The 23,977-nt window shown below is 45.5% G+C and overlaps 1 protein-coding gene across 10 annotated transcripts in view; it reads right to left on the bottom strand.

Moving 5' to 3' along the window:
• The window catches only part of LOC109562158 (uncharacterized), a 446,088-nt gene that overhangs the window by 288,310 nt on the left and 133,801 nt on the right, over window positions 1-23,977 (bottom strand). The window lies entirely within an intron of this gene.

Genomic DNA, 23,977 nt, shown 5'->3' with positions numbered 1-23,977 from the left:
AGCTCAACTATTTATGAGTGAGGAGTCATCAAGTCTATAAATTATGTTCACATGGTTCAGAAAAGGACTTATCTGTATACATATAATGTATGTACACAGAGGGGATAGGGAAGAGAGAACAAATATGGCAAAATGTTAGTGAATCTAGGTATAAGAATATTCACTGTACTATTCTCTTCATTTACTGTATGTTTAACAATTTTGAAAAGTCGCTGGATAAACAATTTAAAGTATGCATATACAAATGTACGTGTGTGTGTGTGTGTGTGTGTGTGTGTGAAAGAGAGAGAGAGAGATTACAAGGGTTAAACACCACACTGGAAAAAGAAAAGCACAAGTCAGATAAAGACAGAAGGGAAGCACTCCAGGGAGAGGAGGTGGCTGGAGCCGAGGACTGTGGATAGTAGTTGGTATGCACTGAACTGCTCCTGGCCCAGAAATGGCACTTGTACAGATCTGTCAAATGAATGAAAGAGTTAAACAGCATCATTACGCAGGGAACTGCAAGCAGATCAGATTAAAGTAGGTACAGAGGGCGCGTTAAAGAGAGTGACCTGATTGGGCTGTGGGGGCAGGGCGCCTGTCACAGAGGCCTTTGTATATTCTGCCAAAGTCCTGAGACTTTATCCTGGGCAACGGGAGGCATAAACAGAAGGTGATGGGGTCAGATTAGCATCCAAAGGGACCACCCTGCCAGTCAGGTGTCACGTGGAGTGATGGAGCACAGACCTGGAGGCAGAAAACAAGGGTACCAGTCAGGATGCCTCTGCTGCCTTTGCACAAAGCCCTGACTCTCATCAGCTGAACTAATCAAGAGACTCATTAACCAACACAGCTGTACGCTTTGAGATGACAGACAGCAGATGTGGTTGACTCAGTAGCTCACCAACATAACCATGGGCCCAGGTGCCCTCTCTCTCCATTCTACCACTTTCAGTGGTGGGCTCTACCCGCAGACTGCCTTTCCTCACCTTCAGAGGGTGGTGACAGCAGTTTCCTAGAGTGACACATAGGCACAGCAAGGACCACAGTGAGAAGGGAATCATCTCTTCTTTAGTCTCCTTCTTAGCAAGGAAAACTTTTCCAGAAGCTTCCCAGCACATCCTTCCTTTCATCCCACTGTTCCAGACTGGGTCACAGATCCATTCCAAAACCAACCACTATCAAGGAAATAAGATGAAATATTTGGCTTAGAATAATAATTTATACACAGGAAGAATCAGTTACTCTGAGTCATCGCCTGAAACACTTGAGAAGCTACTGGTCCAAGCAAAAGATGCTAGAAGCCTAAACTATGATAGTGGTGGTAAAAGATGGGGGGATAATAATGGACCTGAGGAAGTTATGTTGGTGGCATTTGATGGTGGATTCAATGGCAGGGGTGGGAGGAAAGAAAGATACCCTCCCTCCATATGTCCAGCTCCAATGAGTGGGTAGAAGCAAGTGCCAGTAACTGAGCAAAAGTGTGCAAGAGGAGGAGATGAGGGTTTGGGGAAAAGTTGGTCTGGGGCACATTCAAAGTGAAAGGACTGTGGACATCAGAATAATTGGCTTGAGCCGTGAACCAATAATTGGAGTATATGAGTCAAACCGTTATCCCAGACAGGTGGTCCATACTCAGACATGGTTCTCAGATGGGCTTTGGTCCATACAGACATTTTTGAACCAACATTCAATCACTGAGAGAGTCCAAACAGGATTATGTATTTCTGGCTTCTCGGGGAAAACTGGAAAATCTGGCAACATGGGTCCTAAATTCCTACATGTCAACAGTTGGCTGGAGCCCAGTGGCAGCCATTCCCTTCAGCTAGAACAAGAGGTTCTCTGGCCTGCCACACTCACACAATCCATTTCACTCACTGACTTTATCCGCAGATCCCTGAAGGCATTTCCATCTGACGCCTTGCTCAGAACCCCAGGTTGCGGGGAAGGGGGAAGAGGTCAGAGCTGCAGTCAGACATCTGGTACTCGCTAGCATTTAGATGGTGGTCAAAACCCTGGCTGTGGATGCCATCACGCAGAGACAAACTGGAAAGAGAAGTGGGTCAAGGAGGTCACCCAGAGTCATCAATTTTTTAGAGACAGAGGAAAAGAACTTCATGGAGGAGAGAGAAACTGGAATGGAACAAGTGAGCATGAAGTCTCAGGAGTTAAGGTAAGAGTTTGGAGTTAGAGGCAGTGTTCACCTGTGCTGAAGGCAAGAGGAGATCCAGGGAGAGAAGGGCCCAAAGGAAACATGACATTGGGAAATGAGTCGTGGGTGCCCTGGAGCTGCCTTGGTGGCACAACAAGGGAAGAAGCTGACGGAAATGAGCTGGATAGACGATGAGAGGAAAACGGACATGGTACACACAGATCGCTTAGTACACACAGATCATTCAGGTAAGAAAGGGAGGAGAGAGGATGAACAGAAGCTGGAGAGGTTAATGAGTCGAGGCATGAGCCTTTGGTAGGGTCAGAGAGACTTGGATGTCTTAAAGGGACAAAAGAAGCCAGTGGTGAGAGGAGGCTATAGAAGTTAAACTAAAGGGATAAAAAACAGAACTGAGTCCAAGAGGAAGGAGTGGGAGAACAGGTCATGCATCGGTCAGGCACAGATGCCTGGATTCACTGCACAAAGGACTCAGAGGCTGGAGGATCGGAGGTGAAGATGAAACCTGTTGGCAGATGAGGATGTTCAGAAATGTGAGAGCTATAAATGGACCTTTCACAAAGCAGGGACTTAATAACCTTTAAAAGGGATGCTCCAGGTGTTCACCCTTTCCTATTTAGGTACAAACGCCAAGATGGGGAGCCTGGGAAGGCTTAGTGCCACGTGCCCGGACCTACAAGCAGCAATGCTAGAGGGCAGAGTTGGCTTTCAAGCCCTAGAGCAGAAGGAAGGAGGTGCACACCGGATGACAGCACAGTGCTGGATCCACTCAGGTGCAGGCCCTGGTGGGGACGAACGTCTTGCCCTCTCCCAAAGGAGCTGCCATAACCAAGGCAGCAGTAAATTAACTCTACTCAGAGAGGCCAGGGGATGCCCAGCCCTCCCCCATAGGTATGTCAATCCATCTGCAGAAAAAGTTTCCATCTGCCTGATGCTGCACTTGATTCTGAAGCGCAAGACATGTTGGTGCCACCCTTACCCAAGGCCTTTAGGCTTCCTTTAGAGGAGGTATTGGCCAAAGCAATTTTTGGTGATTAGAAAGCATCTCACAGCATTTTTCTGAAGCAAGTTTCTATCCTGGGGAATCAGGCAGATTCTAAGGCAACTGCCCTGGAAGCCCATGGTTGAGGTCGAGGCTCTCACTGTGACAAAAAACCTTCCTGGTTTGGGGCTGCAGAGCTAAAACGGCTGCCCGAGGCCCTTAGCTCCGTAACGGCATCACGGGCCACATCCCATGATCATGGTGGAAGGTCTGAGGAGCAGGGAAAGTTTCCACAACACCACATGTGGGCCCTGGGCATCCAGTTTCAGATGTGATGGCCAAATTCTCATTGACTGTCACCTTAAAGTATGTTCACAGAGGACAGAGGTGAGAGGTGACTGAGTACCATCAACAAGGAATCCCCATGCCCACCAGTATTCTTCGCCTCTGCTCTCCCTTTTCCCACATTTTAATGTAACTTCCTAAGCATAATTAGTTGTGTCTTCTGTGTCTCATTTTATGGTGGAATTGCTATGAGGAAAAAAAACACCAAATAACTCCTTTAAAAAAAAAAATGCAAGAAGAGAAATATGATGCCCAGAAAGGCCAGTATCTTGATATTCAGCATCTCTAGAATAACTAAGATTTAGCTGATGTTGAAAATCTCCATGTCTTAAAGACTATCTCTGATCTTCAAAATAATAATCATCTGTTTACAGCCCATGCACTGGACAAACCAATATTCTTTAATTCCTTCTAAAAACAGAGGGCATTAAAACAGAATCAAGGTTCTAAGAGGGAGGCATGCTGGCATCATTTCATCCACTTCGAATTACGTGGTTAAACCCAGCATGCATCTCCCTAGAGGAGAAGTGGAGTCTTCTTGCAAGAACATGCTAAATGCCAATCTGTCAGAAACAATTTGGAGGTACTGAGTTACAGAGATGGAGAAGAGAACAGACCATCTCTTGAGGTCCCCATCTGCATAGAACAGTTCTGCCTCTTAGAGATGATGTACTCACTGTCCTTAATCAACTGCCCCTGCCTAACAGACACGGTGCCATCCATGTCGGGGACACAGCCATCCAGGTCTACGAGAAGCTTCTCTTTTCCTGGTAGAGCTGGATGCCCAGACAGACAATTGTAATATAACAGCATATTACAAGAATCAAAGGCTAAGGGGAACACACCCCAAACACCACCATTACTTATCTATTCATGTGAAGAGGGCACCATTAACAGCCAACCTCATGTACTACTGTAGGCGCTTAGGACTGGTTTCTCAATGAGCACAATGACCCTCTGAGGTAGGTGTCCTTATCTCGACACTCTGAGTGATGCCCAAAGTCACTAGAGTGACTTGGTCCAATTCCAAAGCCCTCGCTCTTTTTACACCAAGCAACATCTCAAGTGCGTGCCTGCGTGCTCAGTTGCTCAGTCGTGTTTAACTCTCTACAACCTCATGGACTGTAGCCCATCAGGCTCCTCTGTCCATGGGATTTCCCAGGCAATAATACTGGAATGGGTTCCCATTTCCTCCTCCAGTGGATCTCCCCAACCCAGGGATCTAACCTGCATCTCCTGCACTGGCCACCTGGGAATCCCAACATCTCAAGTACCATTTTTTAGATATAGCCTTTCCTGACTCTTTGTACTTCTGTTAAAGGCAACTACCTTCATCTGGAAAGACAGTCATTTGTCTACTTGTCAGTTTTATAGGACTACAAACTTCAAAGGGAGGAATGGCATCTCTTTATGTATTTTATGTGTGTATCGTTTTTTCTAGGTAAGGGGTGCCTCTCTGATGAGGTGATACTTAGGCAGATCCCAGAAAGAAATAAGGGCAATCCTGGAGGATGGGGAATGGGAGGGGGACATCTCAGCAGAGGGCATAGCCAATGCAAAGGCCCTTTATCAAGGGGCAGGATTGAGGAACAGAACCTCCACCTCCACACCCCTATCTTTCTGTCCCTCTTCCCTGCTTTAATTTTCTTCAAGGCATTTTTTTGCTCTTGACATCATGTGTATGAGTTTACCTGCTTACTGCCAACATCTCAACTAGACGTGAGCTCTAGGAGGACATGGACCTTATTTTCACCATTGCTCCTTAGAGCCTAGAGCCAGTCTGGCATATGCAGGGGACTATACATACTTGTTTAGAAACATATGAATAAATGCATAGAGTATTATACACATTTTAAAAACTGTTTATTTTTATTACGCACTTATCCTGTACTACCACTGAACTAAGTACTTTATATACACTATTGCATTTAATCCTCATGAAACCCCTATTCGGGTGTGTACTCTTGACTGCATTTTACAGGGGGTGAATCTGAGGTTAGATAAAGCTTGCTTATGGTGACTCAGCCAGTAAGTGGTGGAGCTGAGATATGAACCCAGATCTGATCCAAAAACCTGTAGCTTTTAACTAAAGCATTATTCTCCCACATGAGAATCCCAAACAAATGCTCATTGGATGACGTTAAATTATTCAGTGCAGAGGAAGGGGCAAGGTCAAAGACGATGGTATCCTAGAATTTGGAGAGCAGGTTAAAAGATGCCTCATTCCTGTATGGAAGCTAAAAAGACCCAACATAAAAGATAGGAGGTTAGCTGAATGTGTGCATTTTCCTTCAGAAATTCATCCACATAAGAAATTATATCTAAGTGTGTGACTTCTAAAGTCTCTTAGGTTTCATGACTCAAGAGGAAGACACTGATTTCAACGTAGCAAATGGCAGAGAAGGTCAGACCTCAGAAACTGTCATACAATTAGGGGAGGAGAGCTATGATGACAAAGTTTTTGGTGACTCCAAGGAGAGACTGAACAGGGTAAGAAGACCCCAACAGAGTTTACTCGGGAGACCCTGCCTATGGTGGGTTGGAGAATTTTGCTCTGCTGCAAGGTCAATGACAAAGATGAAGCTCAAAGGTCTCTGTCCAGAACAGGTTAGATAAAATATCCCACCAAGTCTTACTAACTCCATTGCTTTGATTTCATGCTCACTAAGAGCAATCCAGCTCCTTTATACTGAGAATGCAATTCCCAGAAGCATAGCACAGGTTTTCTCCTCCCAGCTACATTGCTAAGTTAGCGCTCAGGCTGATGAGTCAAGCTCTGCTTCTAGTATGGGAGCTCCAAGCCTGCTCAGCCCTGACTGAATTTAACACGGGTTCCCCAGGCGGTAGGTCAGAGTGAGGCCCTGGGCTCAGACGTTGTCAGGCAGCAGTGGGGCCAGGTCTGCCTTCACTGCCTCTACTGGACAGGTCATGAGCATTCCTCTGTCCCACAGCTCCTGACCCCGGGTGAGAGCATGGCCACAGAAACAAGTTCACCGATCCTAGAATCTTGGTTGTCACTAAATAACACATCAGTCAGTTATTTTTTTTCTTCTTCTACCATAAATACAAGTTAGGTTTTCCAACATCAAGCCACCTTTCCCTCCTGACAAATGGTCACTACAGGCAGAAATTAGTGACAAACGGTCACTACAAACTCAGTTTGTGAGTTGAACATCAGTGTATTCACAAGCAACATTTCAAACCCTTACTGGTACTCTGGACTAGATACTAAACTTTAGATCTCTCAGTTTTGAAACGGAAAGGTGAAGAAAACATTTTATAAGGCATAATACTGAGTGATTTAGAAATTAATAATGAACCATGTTTTTGACTAGCTACTATGTATAGAAACTGTGCTATGCTTCTGGGAATTGCACTGGCCCCAGCACACTCTCAGAGGTGGCAGAACCAGCTGGGCTCACCTCAGGCTGAGTGTCTCCGCCCCAAAGACAGAGTGAGTGATTTGGCCTTGTCGGTTCTTTCAGGGTTTATTAGCCTCAAGGAGGGTCGGCCCCCTGAGCCTTGCGAAGCACCCCCAACCCACCCACACTGTCTCTCAAATTGACCAGAGCAGGCCTTGTAACTATCCAGCTGGGTGAGTCAGTCATCCTTCCAGATCTTCTGTCTGTTGACTACTCTTAATTGCAAACGCATTTTCTTACACCGTGCTCCAACTCAGGCAAACAGGAGACAGAAACACATGACAGCCCTCAACGTCAAGGGGCATCAAGGTGCTGGGAGCATGACCTGTTCTGTCCCAGGTGCTGAAAAAGAAGTAAGTACCTTCACTCAGCTCTTCTTTCCTCCAAACTGAAAGCAGCTCTGCTGACCTAACCTGAGCTACAACCACATGCCACATGGGCTCTACGATTCCTGGCTTCTCTGAATCAACATCTACCTGGCCGGCACGAAGGCCTACCAATGTGGCAAAAACAGGCTGCCCTCTTCCTTCCTTTGAAGCATTTTAAGGTAAAACACATGTGATCCATCTAGCAGACAGCCCCTCAGACTCTCCCTCTGAGCCATTCCAATCTTCCATGGTTGCTTCCACTATGACCCAAGACAAACCCCTAACTGAGAGGCGTCTCACACTGGTCCCCGGGTGGTCACTCCAGGCTGCTTCCTCAGCTCAGAAAACAGCATCATGTGTCTCTCAAGACAGAAATAACCTGGGAATCAGCCTTGTGTGCTGTGCTAAGTCACTTAAGTCATGTCCAACTCTTTGCAACCCCATGGACTGTAGCCCATCACACTCCTCTGTCCATGGGATTTTCCAGGCAAGAATAATGGAGAGGGTTGCCATGCCCTCCTCCAAGGGATCTTCCTGACCCAGGGATCAAAACCACATCTCTTATGTCTCCTGCATTGGCAGGCAGGTTCTTTTCCACTGGCACCACCTGCAAAGCCCCAGGGAATCATCTTTGATCTCTGCTTTTCCCTCAATCCTACACGCTCCCCCTCATTCTACCTCCAAACCACATCAAAAACCAGTCCATCTCTCCCCATCTCCACTGTCCCTTCTTTAAGTTAAGCTATTGTCAACACTCACCTAAGGATCCTGAATAGCTCCTGACAGGTCTACCCACTTCCCCTCTTAGACTCTGGCACATGACTAGTCATTTCCAAATCCAGTCTCCTCTTCTTGGGGAGTTGAGAACATGACTATCCATACATTTCCTAGGCTCCCCTGTAGCTAGGTTGGCCATGTGACTCTTGACTTGCCTGTGAAATGTGAGTAGAAATGATGTGTACTACTTTTGCATCATTTGTTTAAAAGGAAACTGCTTGCCAGGATTTCCTCTCTGATCCTCTTTTTGGGAGACAAGGAGCTGCGGCAGCCTTGACCACATAGATGAACACAGCCACCTAGGGAAGGTGAACAAGAGAGGTGGTGGTTCAGGTCCAGGATGACCTTGTGGAGAAAAGCTGCCCCCGGGGCTGGATAACTCTGGCCAGTGTGTCAGGAAGACACTAGAGGATAGCATGACTAGAAGCAGAGAGATCAGTGTCAAGGCTATTGTAGAATCGAGGATGGAAGAGATACAGCTTTGACTAAGGTGCTGGTAGACTACTGAAGACTGTAATGTACCCAGATTCTGGATACAGATTATAAACACTATCAACTGAATTTCCTGGTAAATTCTACTGGGGGCACGAGATTAGAACTCAAGGACGACTCCCAGGTTCTGGGCCTGGGGAACTGGGTGGGTGGGTGACCCATGAGCTAGGATGGAGGGAGAATGAAGGTGGAGAATACCTGGAGAGGGTGCTCGGGAATTAAATTTTGAATCTGCTTAAGAGTAGAGGTTACCAGAGACTGAATCTGCAGTCAAGACTACTTGGATGTGAATCCTGACTCTGATGCGTAACCCTATGACAACAATCTAGTTACTTAAATCCTGAGAGCTTCGGTGTTCCCATCCACAATACAAGGACTAAGAATGGCCCCTATCTCACAAAGTTTATGAGGGAATGCACGCATTCCAGACTTTGTTTTGCACTCTTTTGTCTTCAAAAAGACTCAGAACTTCTGAGATCAGGAAGAAATCTTCCCTCATCTCTATGTCTGCTTATCCCATCTCAAATAACACTAAGCCCCCAAGATTCTGAAAGCAAAGATGTGGCTGTTTGCTATGGTCTGGGGACAGCTGTGAGGAAGCTTTCAGAGCAGCTGGTACAGGCATCTAACTAGAACATTCTCTTCACCTCAGATTCCTGGCAAAACAAGGCCTACAGTTAGAAGGGAAAGGTTTTAATTACAAGGCCACCTGTCCAGCCATCTGAAGCCAACCCCAGCCTTTGGCTGGTTCCCTGCAGGCATTGGGGCATTTAGGGGAATGGTGCTCAGAGTCGCTGATGTCTTTCACATTTCACAGCCCTGTATAATCAGGGAGAAAACCAACAGCTCTCAGAAACAGGCACCCATTACCGCTCCCCTTCCCCATCTGTTACTAAGAATGGAGACAGATAGCGAGGGTTTGAGTCATGGAGAGCCTGAATTCCATCCCCTCCTTTCCTAGGGTCAAGATGAGCTGGCCCTGAAACCAAATGATCTTATGCTCTCAAAGGTAAGTACATTTCTCTAATTCCCTCTCCAAATGAAGATAAGTGGTTTCTAAATTTTTGTTAATTGTCCACTGACATATTTAGACAGACAAATATATGAAAGACAAGCTGGCTATATTCAAACCTGTAAATTCAGAATCAGAATTAATAGAACCAGGAGTTGGTGATGCACAGGGAAGCCTGGTGTGCTGCAGTCCATGGGGTCACAAAGAGTTGGACACAACTGAGTAACTGAACTGAACTCTCAACACAAGGAGAAAGGAAGGGAGAAAAGGGAGAGAGGGAGGAAAGAGAAAAGAAAGTAAAAGTAATGACACATTTTCAGGGGTGTCAAACTTTGGGAGATTGTAGAGGACAGAGGAGCCTGGTGGGCTATATATATAGTCCATGGGGTCACAAAGAGTCAGACACAACTTAGTGACTGAACAACAACAACGTTATTTAAACCATGTATCAACATACAAAAAGTCAAATATTTCCAACTTCAGCTTTTTCTTTCTTAAAGCAATAGACAAAGGCCCCAGAACAAAGAACCCAAGAACAAAAGGTACCACCAGGATTAATTAAATTGCAGATGGTGGCAGAAACCAGTTTCATTATTCATTAAAACAGTTTTCATTTCCTCTAGGGCCCATAGCTGGACTACATTTCCCAATCTTCCTTGCAGTCAGTGTGACCATGTGACTGAGTTGTGGCCAGTGGAAAGGGAAGAAGTGATGGATGCCATTTCAGGCCTAATTCATTAAAAACTCCCATGGGTAATTTACCACGTTCTATCCCCTTCTGTTGGAGAAGGCAATGGCACCCCACTCCAGTACTCTTGCCTGGAAAATCCCATGGACGGAGGAGCCTGGTAGGCTGAAGTCCATGGGGTCGCTGAGAGTCAGACACAACTGAGCAACTTCACTTTCACTTTTCACTTTCATGCATTGGAGAAGGAAATGGCAACCCACTCCAGTGTTCTTGCCTGGAGAATCCCAGGGACGGAGGAGCCTGGTGGGCTGCTGTCTCTGGGGTAGCACAGAGTCGGACACGACTGAAGTGACTTTGTAGCAGCAGCAGCATCCCCTTCTGCGTGACCTTGGAAGCTACACGTTGAAGAGGGCAAAACCAGGAGATGGAAGGAACCTGGAAAACTGAAGTACTGCTTAGAGGAGCTGCATCTGCCGACCAGAGACATCTGGTAAAAAATAAACCTGTGCATAATAAGCCACTTTAATGCTTGTGTGTATCTGTTCACAGCAGCTGGTGCTCCATGAACTAATAAGCTCAGATCTTACCCATCTTCTTCAGAGAGCCTCACTTTGGCATTTGCAAATGCTGAGTTTTCATACGACCTTATCAAAGGTTATGAGTAAAGATCAGCAGACTAACTATAATCAACACTCACATTGGCCCTTTTGGTCTCAACTTCATGACTTAGCTAACTGAAAAGTGATGTTCTCATCAGGAATACATTATTCCAGAACAGTATGCACTAAGAACATGCTGTCATTTCTTTTAAAAGGAAGAAATTACAGCAAAGAAATTTAGCAAGATAAGAGTTCCTAAATAAATAACAGGCAGAAATTAAACAATCCATTAGTTTGCCATAATATCATAAAAAGTATTCCTTCTACTGATTAGCTTTGGGCTCCACAAGGGCAGAGACCATGTCCATCTTATTCAGTACTGCACCTCAGTGTGCACCTGGAATATAGCAGGCATTTGACAAATACCTGCCCGATGGATGAGAAAATTAAAGGATGAACTTGCCTCTGGATCACCTCTAAGGAAGAAGGAAACATCAATATTCCAGATAGGTTTGGAAGCTCTGAGCACAGGGCTGATCCATGCTTGGGGAAGCACCTAGACCTCAGCTAGGTGGCAGAGCCACATAAGCCACTAAAATGCCAGGCAGCTGTGTAGAGCTGCACTGTTCAAGCATGGCCCAGGGCAGAAGAAGGACCCTGGCATCCAAGAGAAACATCAATGCAGTAAAAAGAGTACAGCTGCAGGACCTAAGGAGGCTTTGAAAAGGGAAACATGAGATAAGGCAGCAGCCACCTACGTGTCCAATGACTGAAGACTTAACAGAATGATGTACATTCCAGTAGATGCCAGCTGGACAGATGGCATCTGAGGACTCAATACACCACCTCGCAGATGCCTTGGCCCCAGTCTTCTAGCATTCAGAATGCTGCCTGGGGCCAAAGGGAGTATAATGGAGAGTGGAGATGGTATATGTGCAAGCAGATTGGGGAGCTCAGAATGGAAAGTGAGTTAGAGAGTTGCGTTAAACTGACATGGTGGCACTAGGAGTTATACCTGCCCTACAGGCTTGAAGAGTTAAGATCAGTGCTAATATAGCCATGCTAAAAGACAGAGGACATCACAGTCGGTAGAAACTAAGGAGAGCTATGGAGCTGGGGAGCCATGGGACACTTTCGGAAGAAGGTGAAAGGTGAGCAGGGGTCTTGAACTGGAAGAATTTTGAGTGGTGGAGATGTGAAATCATGAGCTGGAGAGAAACGCATCTAAGAAATGGGAACACAAAAGAAAGACTCTGAGGCAGGGAAAGCTTCATATAAAATGATGACTTGTATGACTTGTCTACAGCTCAGAGTATAATACAGGTGAGAGGCTGATGTCAGTGACATAATGGACAGCCTTAAAGACAGATCAAGGAGTCTGACTGCCTCATGGTAGGTGACAGGGAAACATACACGGTGACTGAAGAGTGGATGATATGATCACACTTGTGCCTTAAGAACACGGAACTTGCAAGGATCCCCTGAAAGAAAGACAGTCCAGGGAGGAGGCAACAGCCAGCACTCAGATGAGGGGCCTGCAGTGCTCGGGGAGCTGTAGGAATCAAGAAGATCTTAATGGAGATAGATTGGGTCTATTTTGCAGAACTGAAGCAGGAGAGAGGTAGGAAGGCATTAAAGATCATTACAAGGTCTGTCTGGGGAAACGGAGCACTCAGGAGAGGCCAAGTAGCACTTTAGAGAGGCCAGGGTTTAGGCCGAGAATAGAACACCTACGTTGGAAATATGGACTTGGATCTCAGAAGGAGGGAGAAATACCAATATGTGGTGTTAGCTGTCAGAGCTGGAAGGAACTTTATAGATCCCCTTGTTCAATGGCTAATTTGTATCTGACTGCAACCCCACGGACTGCAGCACGTCAGGCTTCCCTGCCCTTCACTATCTCCCAGTTTGCTCAAATTCATGTTCATTGAGTCAATGATGCCATCCAACCATCTCCTCCTCTGCCACCCCCTTTCTCCTCCTGGCCTCAATCTTTCCCAGCACCCCAGGGTCTCTTCCAGTGAGTTGGCTCTTTGTATCAGGTGGCCAAAGTACTGGCGCTTCAGATCCCCTAGACCACTGTTTCTTAAACCTTAGAAGTATGTGAATTTCACCTCAGTTAAAAAAAAGAATAAATGACCCCCAAAGTATATCAGTAATTGAGGATCCTCTTAAAATGTAAATTCTGAGTCAGAAGGTCTGGGGTCAGGCCTGCGATTCTGCATTTCTAACAAGCTGTCAGGGAACACTGATGCTGCTGGTCCAGGGACCACACTTTGAACAGCGAAGGATCAAACCAGTATTTACCCAAGTATGATATGTACATGTCTGACGGCACATACAGAGATTTTAGGTGAGTCATAAACATTCTATTTTAAGATCTACACAGATTTTCACTTACCTTCGTGATGTGAAGCTTCCCTTAAATGCATTTCAGGATTAAAAAGTTAACTTGAAGAAAACAGTAATAAATAACAAGAGAGGAGGCATGCATAAGTGGTAAAAATTAGGCAGGGGGCCTGCAATTACTGAAGTCTTGAGGAATGCTTGTAGGAAGCATCTGAGGGTGCTTGAACTTGTAGGAAGAGAAAGAAATTCCAGTTTAGAATCAACAGTGGCAATGCAAGAGGGAGAAGCATTGCTTGATGGAGCAAGGTGACTAACAGCGAAGGTGACTGAGCCCATGAGCCCAGCACTGACCTGGAGCATGCCATATACTCTGCACAACAGCCCAGTGAGGTCACTGTCAGGGTTATCCCTGGTGTCCAGATGAGGACACCGTGACTCAGGGAGGTTGTCCAATGTCAAACAGCTAGTAAGTTCTAGAGCCAGGACTTGAATCCAGGGCCGGAGGACTCCTTTCTCTCCATCACACCACAGCCCAATCCAGCAGGCTGGCTGCTTCTACAACATGCTCCTCCTTCCAATGCTGCTGCTGCTCATTTTCTTCTTTAAAAAATGCTACATGGCATGCAGGATCTTAGTTTCCAGAGCAGGAACCAAACCTGCGTTCTCTGCAGTGGAAGTACTAGACATGCAAGAGTCTTCACCACTGAACCGCCAAGAAGTCCCACTGCTCATTTTCTACTGATGCAGCTCAGTGTAACCTTGTTGCATTAATGCCAGCAAGAATGATGTGATTTCCAATTCACTGAATTCTTTTTAGAAATCACGGACTGTCATTCCCATTTTCAAGAAGACAGACCGAGGCTAACAAGGGTCACACTGACAGAACTCAGAACTTAGGTCTCCCTGACTCTAGATTCAAAGCTCTTCCAACAAACCTACCCCAAAACTCCACTTCTTCTGGGTGTAACTGTTGTTAAAAAGAAGACTTCCTTCCCCTGACTGGAGTGGCTCCCTAGCATTTGCCAAACACATGTCCTCCACCTTACTCTCTGTCGTGGTGGACACATGACACCATTTAAACCAATTCAAACTTTAACCTATAATCTTGGTGTCAGTTGGTGGCTAATAGCTGCCTTGTAACTTTAATCGGTGCACCAGATCTCCGGCAGGTGCAGACAAGCCACAAAGAAACCCACTTTGGATCTTTGCATGCTGGAACCATCCCTAGATTATAAACCAAACCACATGCAGTATCAGGCCCTTAGTTCTATTGAGAATGCTACTAAGATTTGTTTTTTTAAACCAACCTTTGTTTTAGCTGTTACAGAAAGGAAAGATACTTTAAATAGCTCTTATAGAGTGGCTAGTAAATAATTATTCTAACCCAAGATCTATTCATACAGCATCTCAACCCAAACCTGGAACACTGTTAGTTTTCGAGGAGAAGGCATTCTAAAAGCAAGGATATAAGTGTGAGACAAATAACATCTACTCTAGATTCTGGCCTTAATTCCCTCTAATTTATGTTAAATATGGTATTTTAAACAATCACTAGTTTTCTCTTCAAAGGACTTCCATCTAGAAGCCAGACTTTCTGACTTTGCTTTCTTGTCAATTCCTACAACTGCCCCTTCCCACCCCGCTTTCTTTTCCCTGTTGTCTGGTTCAATGCTACTTTATCCAAATGCTTTCATCTCTTGCATTCTGTTCAGGGCACCATGATGCAAGCACAAACTCTTCCTGTCTCCTTCAATCCAGACCCCATTCACCCAGATTGACGCATCTTAGTTGGCAACTGTCTGTCCAGCGCCCACGGGCAAGTACAGGGTTTGTGCACACGGAGTTTGAAGGAGTGAGAGTAACACGACCTCATGATGGGATTGGCAGGGACACAGCAAAACCCAAGCCCTGCCACAAACCAGCCACTGTCCCCACAAGGCTCCTGGCGGGGAAAGGGCACACAGAGAACAAAGCAAGGCCAAGCAACACTTTATTACTGGCTGGGGTTGGCCTTGGGCTCTGAGAAGAACTCCAGTAAGAAGAGCTGGGCTATGCCCTCCCAACTAGAGCGAGCTGAGCATGAGGGACCATCCTGAACATTCACTGCCTCTGACAAGAGCCAGCCACCACCATGACACATGAGGCAGAAAGCAAGCAGGGAATTGGGGTGACGGACCCCATGCTTAGAGTGGAGTAAGCCCAGGCCACCTACCCAGATTCCCTCTAGCCAAGGGAGAGGGAGTGAATGCACTGGAGGGAAGGACCAAGAAAGAATGAAAGGGCAAAACTAACACAATATTGTAAAGTTTTAAAATAAAATTTAAAAAATAAATAAAAAAAAAGAATCAAAGGGCAGAGAGATAAAAGAGCAAGAAGATGGAAAAAGACAGCCAGGCCTTCTCCCAGTGAGCATAGGCCTCAAGCCAAATGACTGTGCACAAGTTCAGTTGACTTCCATCTAAAAGAGCCAACAGGGCAGGAGCAGACCTGTCTCCTAGCCCCCAAGTAGCATAGTGACAACACAGGAAACAAAGTCTCTTGCAGGGACAGCACCTGGACCCTTAGGGTTCCAGCCACATGAAGCAACAGAGAGGCCCTTCTGAGGTTAGGTGGGCCTTCCAGGGGCTGAAACGCTCCAGACTCTTCCCTCTACCCCTTCCACACATGTTTTCACCTGCTCCTATGGGTGTGGTACCAGTGGGTATCAACGTTTCTCCTCACCTCCACACTGGAGAGCCTGGTGGCAAAACACACGAGCTGAGACAGACCTTGTCTGACCTTCCTTCTTCCAGGACATGTTCTTCAAGCAAATCGAGGCCCTTGGTAATGCAAGGTAGGAGGGAACAGGTCTGGTGGTTGACAGCCCAGAATCTGGAGTCATACTAGTGGGGTTCAAACCCCAGCTCTGCTACTTACTAGCTGGTGACCTCAAGTAAGCCATCAGAGTCTTAAGATTCCTCATCTAGGAAACAGGGGTGCTATGGGAGCAACATCATAGACAGTGTGAAGATCACAATCCAAAGAAGATACTGAGCGCAGGGCCAAGCACATAGTGAGCATGGAGTACACACTGTCTACCCTACTGCTACTACAATAATACTTGCTATCATCATTCAGTTCAGTTCAGTTGCTCAGTCGTGTCCGACTCTTTGCAAACCCATGAATCGCAGCACGCCAGGCCTCCCTGTCCATCACCAACTCCCGGAGTTCACTCAGACTCATGTCCATCGAGTCAGTGATGCCATCCAACAATCTCACACTCTGTCGTCCCCTTCTCCTCTTGCCCCCAATCCCTCCCAGCATCACAGTCTTTTCCAATGAGTCAACTCTTCACATGAGGTGGCCAAAGTACTGGAGTTTCAGCTTTAGCATCAGTCCTTCCAAAGAAATCCCAGGGCAGATCTCCTTCAGAATGGACTAGTTGGATCTCCTTGCAGTCCAAGGGACTCTCAAGAGTCTTCTCCAACACCACAGTTCAAAAGCATCAATTCTTCAGCTTTCTTCACAGTCCAACTCTCACATCCATACACGACCACAGGAAAAACCATAGCCTTGACTAGATGGACCTTTGTTGGCAAAGTAATGTCTCTGCTTTTGAATATGCTATCTAGGTTGGTCATAACTTTCCTTCCAAGGAGTAAGCGTCTTTTAATTTCATGGCTGCAGTCACCATCCGCAGTGATTTTGGAGCCCCAAAAAATAAAGTCTGACACTGTTTCCACTATTTCCCCGTCTATTTCCCATGAAGTGATGGGACCGGATGCCATGATCTTCGTTTTCTGAACGTTGAGCTTTAAGCCAACTTTTTCACTCTCCACTTTCACTTTCATGAAGAGGCTTTTTAGTTCCTCTTCACTTTCTGCCATAAGGGTGCTGTCATCTGCATATCTGAGGTTATTGATATTTCTCCCGGCAATCTTCATTCCAGCTTGTGCTTCTTCCAGTCCAGCGTTTCTCATGATGTACTCTGCATATAAGTTAAATAAGCAGGGTGACAATATATAGCCTTGACGTACTCCCTTTCCTATTTGGAACCAGTCTGTTGTTCCATGTCCAGTTCTAACTCTTGCTTCCTGATCTGTATACAAATTTCTCAAGAGGCAGGTCAGGTGGTTTGGTATTCCCATCTCTTTCAGAATTTTCCACAGTTTATTGTGATCCACAGTCAAAGGCTTTGGCATAGTCAATAAAGCAGAAATAGATGTTTTTTTGGAACTGTCTTGCTTTTTCCATGATCCAGCAGATGTTGGCAATTTGATCTCTGGTTCCTCTGCCTCTTCTAAAACCAGCTTGGACATCTGGAAGTTCACAGTTCACGTATTACTAAAGCCTGGCTTGGAGAATTTTGAGCATTACTTTACTAGAGTATGAGATGAGTGCAATTGTGCGGTAGTTTGAGCATTCTTTGGCACTGCCTTTCTTTGGCATTGAAATGGAAACTGTCCTTTTCCAGTCCTGTGGCCACTGCTGAGTTTTCCAAATTTGCTGGCATATTGAGTGCAGCACTTGCACAGCATCATCTTTCAGGATTTGAAATAGCTCAACTGGAATTCCATCACCTCCACTAGCTTTGTTCATAGTGATGCTTTCTAAGGCCCACTTGACTTCACATTCCAGGATGTCTGGCTCTAGGTCAGTGATCACACCAATTATCTGGGTTGTGAAGATCTTTTTTGTATAGTTCTTCTGTGTATTCCTGCCACCTCTTCTTAATATCTTCTGCTTCTGTTAGGTCCATACCATTTCTATCCTTTATCGAGCCCATCTTTGCATGAAATGTTCCCTTGGTATCTCTAATTTTCTTGAAGAGATCTTTAGTCTTTCCCATTCTGTGGTTTTCCTCTATTTCTTTATCATCATTATTACTGCATAATTGCTTCACTCTACTCTGCATGGCTTCCACAGGGCGAGGAGATCCCTGCCTCCCTCCTCCTTGTTCCCTTGGCTTCTCCACAGTTGACGACCCCTGTCCACCAAGGTGAATTCCAAGTCCTTCCTCCCATGGAGACAGACTCACTCACGTGGTGCTCTGGGGTACACAGTGCTCTTCAAAGACCACACAGGTAATGGGCTGAGCTCCCTGATGGTTTCTGTGTGAGTGGACATGACCATGAAGTTCCTGCCCAGCTACCCAAACCGAATGCCCAGCTCACCTCTTTGCCTCCCCATTCCCACTGAATTCTATGAATCTCTTTGAAGGGAGAAACACAGGTCTGCTAATAAGCCTTCTCCTAGTTCACATACTTACCGACTTACCTCCTATGAATACTCTGGTAGTCATTATAGGGTTTGGAGAAACATTGTAAGCAGAATTGTTAAAAATAGTAACAGAACAGAAATTTCTACCTTAAACAAATCATTCCAACAGATGGGACTTAAAGCATTTATTATCCTTCTCTGGTCTGGGACTTTTCAAATACCGCATTTTCAGCCGGCCAGACTGGGAGCGATTTGATAGTACCTCTCTGACCAATTACATACTAATTAAAAGCCCTCAGTGTGGGCTGAGGGGGGGCAGTTTTGCATATGGACTTTAATTACTGGGCCCTAGTTTTGCCAAGAAAACACAAAGGGCTTTTCTGGCTGGATGCTAAGGCTTAGAATGAACATATGGCCTGTGTGGGAGGGTGAAGAGTGTAATCCTAAACAGGAAGTGGAGGATCCCCACCCCCAACACACACACTGTCCCGTAATCTCCTGAAACTATGTACCAGGGTTACACAAAATCCCTGGTCAGCCCATGGAATAAACGTCATGCCGAGTGGGTGGTGAGCTGCCACCCTTGACCCCTCATTCCATCCCAGAGCTGCTTCTGGACTGGAAGTCCTTCTTGCCCCTCTGACCTCTTCCTGTTTTTTGGGATCAGAACCTCAGGTCTCTCCCTAGGTTTTACTGAGCCCAGGGTAGAGAAGTATTAATTTTTGCTCACCAGAATCCATTCTGTCATCTCCTGGTTATGCTGTCCCAAGCTTCCCATATGACATAAGGAACACATGGCCCAGTCCTGATCAATCAGCACAATATAATCCCTCCGATCACAGCATCTGACTCAAGGATGGGCATCTGACCCAAACTAGTACAATCGGTATGACTTGCAGGATGTGCATGGGAGCTCCTGCTTGGGTAGACATACTCCATAGCCAAACTGGAGGTGGATATGTGATGAGTGTGAAGCTGTGGCAGTCACCTTGTGGCCACAGGGAAGAGCAGCTCTGAAAATGGAAACAAACCATACAAAGCAGAACTAAGAGAAAGAAAGACAGAACTCAGAACACTATGATAGCACCTGAGGTTCTGGATACAGCCATTCCTAAATGAATCTACTCACAACCTTTTGGTACTGGGAGCCAATAAATTACTTTCATGGTTAAGCTGGCTTCGGTTAGGCTTCCTATCAACTTGCAAAAAAAATAAGTGACCTATCTGGTAGAAATAAGATTGGGAGGCAAGACGTTAAAAGAACCACCACCACTACCATCCAATCCTACAGGAATCCAGCCCGCAAAAAATATACTTGCTACAGCCTCAGTGGAACTGCATGGATCTTGGTGCCCTGATTTTAGGAGAGACCTTGTGGACAAGGCATCTTTTTAAGCCATCTTTTCTGTCTTTCTCTAAACAGGTATGTAGTACCTGATGGTACAGAGAGGAAATACAAGACTCAGGAAGCAAGAGACAAACTCTTCTCATTGCTATCTCAGTGCTGTGTATGTACCGTTGTTCAGTAAAACTCTGAATGAGCGTTACAGGCCCAGTTCCCAATAACCACTCCTTAAAACATGCAGCTCATGAGTCTTCTTTCTGTATGGCCAATATCTCTGGCAACAAACGCTTTAGTGGATTACTTTTAGTTCCTACAATCATCTCTTTCTCCATCCTTTTCTCTTTCTTTACATGACATCAGCCTGGCATTTCTTTCTATTCCCCATTTTGCCCTTCTAGTTGCTCAAAACCTCTACTTCTTAATTGAAAATAATGACATTACCTTTAGGCACTTAATAATCCACCCTTTACACAACTTGTCTATACTTTAATTCTACCTCAAATCATGAGTTATCTAACATCCTCACCCATCCTTTACCTCTACTCACAAGCATAGTGATTGCCTTAGAGTTGCAAGTGCTCTTCACAATAGCCAAGGCACAGAAATAACCTAAATGGCCACTGACAGATGAATGGATAAAAAATTGTACATATATACGATGGAATATTATCCAGTCATTAAAAAAGAGAATATAATCATGCCATTTGCAGCAACATGGACAGACCCAGAAATTATCATACTAAGTGAAGTCAGAGAGAAAAAGACAAATACCATATGATATCACTTGTCTATGGAAACTAAAATATGACACACGTGAACCTCTCCACAAAACAGACTTATAGGGATCAGACTTGTGCTGGCAAGAGGGAGAGGGGGAGTGTGAGATGGGCTGAGAGTCTGGGATCAGCAGATGCAAACGACCTTATACAGAGAAAATGGATAAACAACAAGGTCCTACTGTACAGCACAGAGAATTATAGGTAACATCCCGAGGAAACCATAATGGAAAAGAAAAAGCAAGTGTGTGTGTGTGTGTGTGTGTGTGTGCAATTGAATCGCCTTGCTGTACAGCAGAAATGAACACAATGCTATAAATCAACTACACTTCAATAAGATAAATAAATTTACAAAACAGTTGCAAATTTCTACCCTCTGTCCCCAGAAAACACACACGTACAAACTAAAATCAACTTCTCACAACTGAGTTACCAACATCTGGTCAAGAGGTATTTCTTCCTAGGATCTTATCTCAAAGCCATCTGAAATATTTTTATTCAGGATGATAAATGATAATAGCAGAAGATAAATCTAAGCATCTATTCATTGTCAGCTCCTTATACAACATTATCAGTCACTTAAACTTCCTGAGACTAACTTCCCCCTGTTTCTATAAGAGATTAATGCATCTGCCAGTGTGTAATGTTAGCCGAGTTCTGGTAACACACAGATGGAAAGCTTCATGTAAACATTAAGTGAGGTTACTACTCTCTGGAACCTGGTATGCCATTGGCAGCCCGTAAGAATTATAATTATTATTTTTATATTCCTTTCAGAGCATCTTAGGAACTACAGATCTTCAGATGAAAAAAAAAAAGGCTGTGGAATTTCAAATGAGATTCACAAATTCATTTGTTCTTTAATCCAAGTAGAACCTTTTACTAGAACTTTGGGCTAACAAGGGAGGAAGTCAATTCAGGATATAAAATAAACAGGTGATACCTTGAATTTCTCTCGCCTCCCTTTTGCCAAAACCAGCCACTGCTCACACATGTTATTTGATTATCACTGTCCTCTTTTACTGAAAGCTTTTCTGGGGCAAGAAATACAAATTAAAGAAAAATTTAAAGACATTTGCTATGGATACAAAGATCATTTCCCTAGAAATCTTTTTTCTTACTGTCCAGCTTCAAAACTTGAATTCATTGTAGGAACTGACAATCCACCTTTTCCAACCTTCCTTCCTTCCTCTATCAGGGGACAAAGCTGGGCCTCTTCTCATTGCTGCTTTTTCCCTTTCTCTCTAGGCCAGCACCCCCGCCCCCTACCCTGGATCCCAAGGGTATGGGATCTGGCTTCGTGAGGCCACCAAGGGGACAGAAGACACATCCTGAAAGGTACGGGGTTGAGCTCCTAGTGGGGTGACTCACCAACGAGAAACAGAGGTCAGGAAGGGTGGGGAGAGAGCCAGTCTCCCCAATATCCACTGCCCTGCAACTACGGTGAGGTGCCATTCCTCCCAAAAACTGCCTGCAGCAGCCTCCATGCTGAGCCACCTGCTTGCTTCTCCGTGGCTTACTCTGAAATCGTGGCCAACATGAGAATTCCACGTGTCCTACTGCATCTCCTCCTCTTCTCCTCCCACTCTTGGGAGTCTGATACAGCCTAAGTGCCTCAGCCCCTAACTCAAGACTCTGCTTTCAACAGGGCCAGGCTAAGACGTTTATCTTCTCTAATTCAGCATTTCTCAAGGCGTGATATGCAAACTGGGCTTCCCAGGTGGCTCAGTGCTAAGGAATCCACCTGCCAATGCAGGAGATGTGGGTTCAATCCCTGCATCAGGGATCCCCTGGAGGAAGAAACAGCAACTCACTCTAGTATTACTGTCTGGGAAATCCCATGGACAGAGGAGCCTGGTGGGCTATAGTCCATGGGGTCCCAGAGAGTCAGACACAACTGAGCATGCACGCATGAGGTGCAGACCACCTACATCAGAATCCTCTGGGGTACTTGCTAAAAACGCAGATTCCAGGCCCACTGCAAAAATCCAGACTCAGCAGGTCTGGAATGGGGCTAGAAATCTATAGTATTAAGCCCTACAAGTGACTCAAACACCCTAAAATATGAAGACCAGTGGTCCAAGTTTCTCCAGTGTCCCCAGCACTGCTAACAGGATGTTCTGGACACCCAAGGCAGACCCCTGGACTTCTTCCCCTTTCTCCCATATTCTCACTGAGTCCTGCCGATCTCTGCCAACCCTGGCTCCCACATCCGGCCTTCCTTTTTCAGTCCCACTGGGCCCCCATTTGGGGTTCATCTCCTTGGGCCCAAAATTTCATCAAAGACTCCTGAATGTTCTCTCCAAGTACTTTCTTCCAAACTTGGACTGAAAAACGGAACTCAGGCTGCATGCTTCCAGAGCACCTGGAGAAATTTAGTACAGAAGCGGGCACTCTAATGCTGTCCTGGATACACGGAGTCCCTGAGGCATGGGCCTTCACTCAGGTAGAAGCAGGCCTCTGCTAGACGAGCGCTCCTGCCCACGTGCAGGACTTCATTCTTCTGTCGTCGCTACACTCAGTCTGCCGATCCTGACAAGGTGGGCTGTGAGGACCCGTGACAGGACCAGCCCATCTATCCCCAGGTAACCCCCTATCTAACAGGGCACACTATACAGAGTGGCTGCTGTACCCAGGCTGCCGACAGCCCGGGTAACAGGGATAAAATTCCCTCCTTTTTCTTCTCTGTCTCCCTTTCAATCCTCCCATTCCTGTGTTACCCAATTCCCTCTTCTTACTGATAAACACTCAACCAGAGCTTGAGCCCTCTCCTCTGCTCCCTTTGGCTTGACTTTGGCTAAAATCCATTTGATTGCACCTGTGCTCTGTTTATTCCCTTCTCCACGTGCCTATTCTCTGTGAGTTAAGAAAGTGAAGTAAAAATGTCCTTCTTTATCACAAGGACACAAAGTGAAATTGTATTGCTTAACTGTGATATTATAGCTAACACTTGTTAAGCATTTACCAGGTATTACCTAGTTTAGTCCTCTCGACAGTCCTAATAGGTAGGTACCATTTTTACCCATCTGTACCAGTGAGGAAACGAGGCTTACAGAAATGATGACTTGCCCACAGGAAGTGCTAGAGTTTGATCTTAACCATCCTGGTAAGATCTTTCTGTACTACCTGGTGATGAATGATGGTTTTCCCCACTTCAGGTACCCAGAAGGGATGCCCCATGCTGAACAACCATCCCCAAGTCCAAGTTCAAGACTGATATAAGTTGACCCACCCAGATAGCAGGTTACCAGCTTCATAGTCCTATTACTTGATCAACTCTTTGGTTTTTGCTGATCTAACTTTCAGTCTCATTTACCACATATTTCAGCCACATCAAGCAGACATTTCTGAATAATATACAGTCTTTGTGTTTGGCTCGCCTTACAAGAATTCTTGCCACATCAAGCCAGCAGCTCATTTCCCCCCAATATTCTTCCACAAATATTATGCACTCCATCCCCCTAAAACCCT

This window comes from Bos indicus, chromosome 7 (assembly GCF_029378745.1).
Source record: "Bos indicus isolate NIAB-ARS_2022 breed Sahiwal x Tharparkar chromosome 7, NIAB-ARS_B.indTharparkar_mat_pri_1.0, whole genome shotgun sequence".
In the NCBI taxonomy this organism is placed as follows: domain Eukaryota; kingdom Metazoa; phylum Chordata; class Mammalia; order Artiodactyla; family Bovidae; genus Bos; species Bos indicus.
This window is presented reverse-complemented; position numbering and strand designations above follow the sequence as displayed.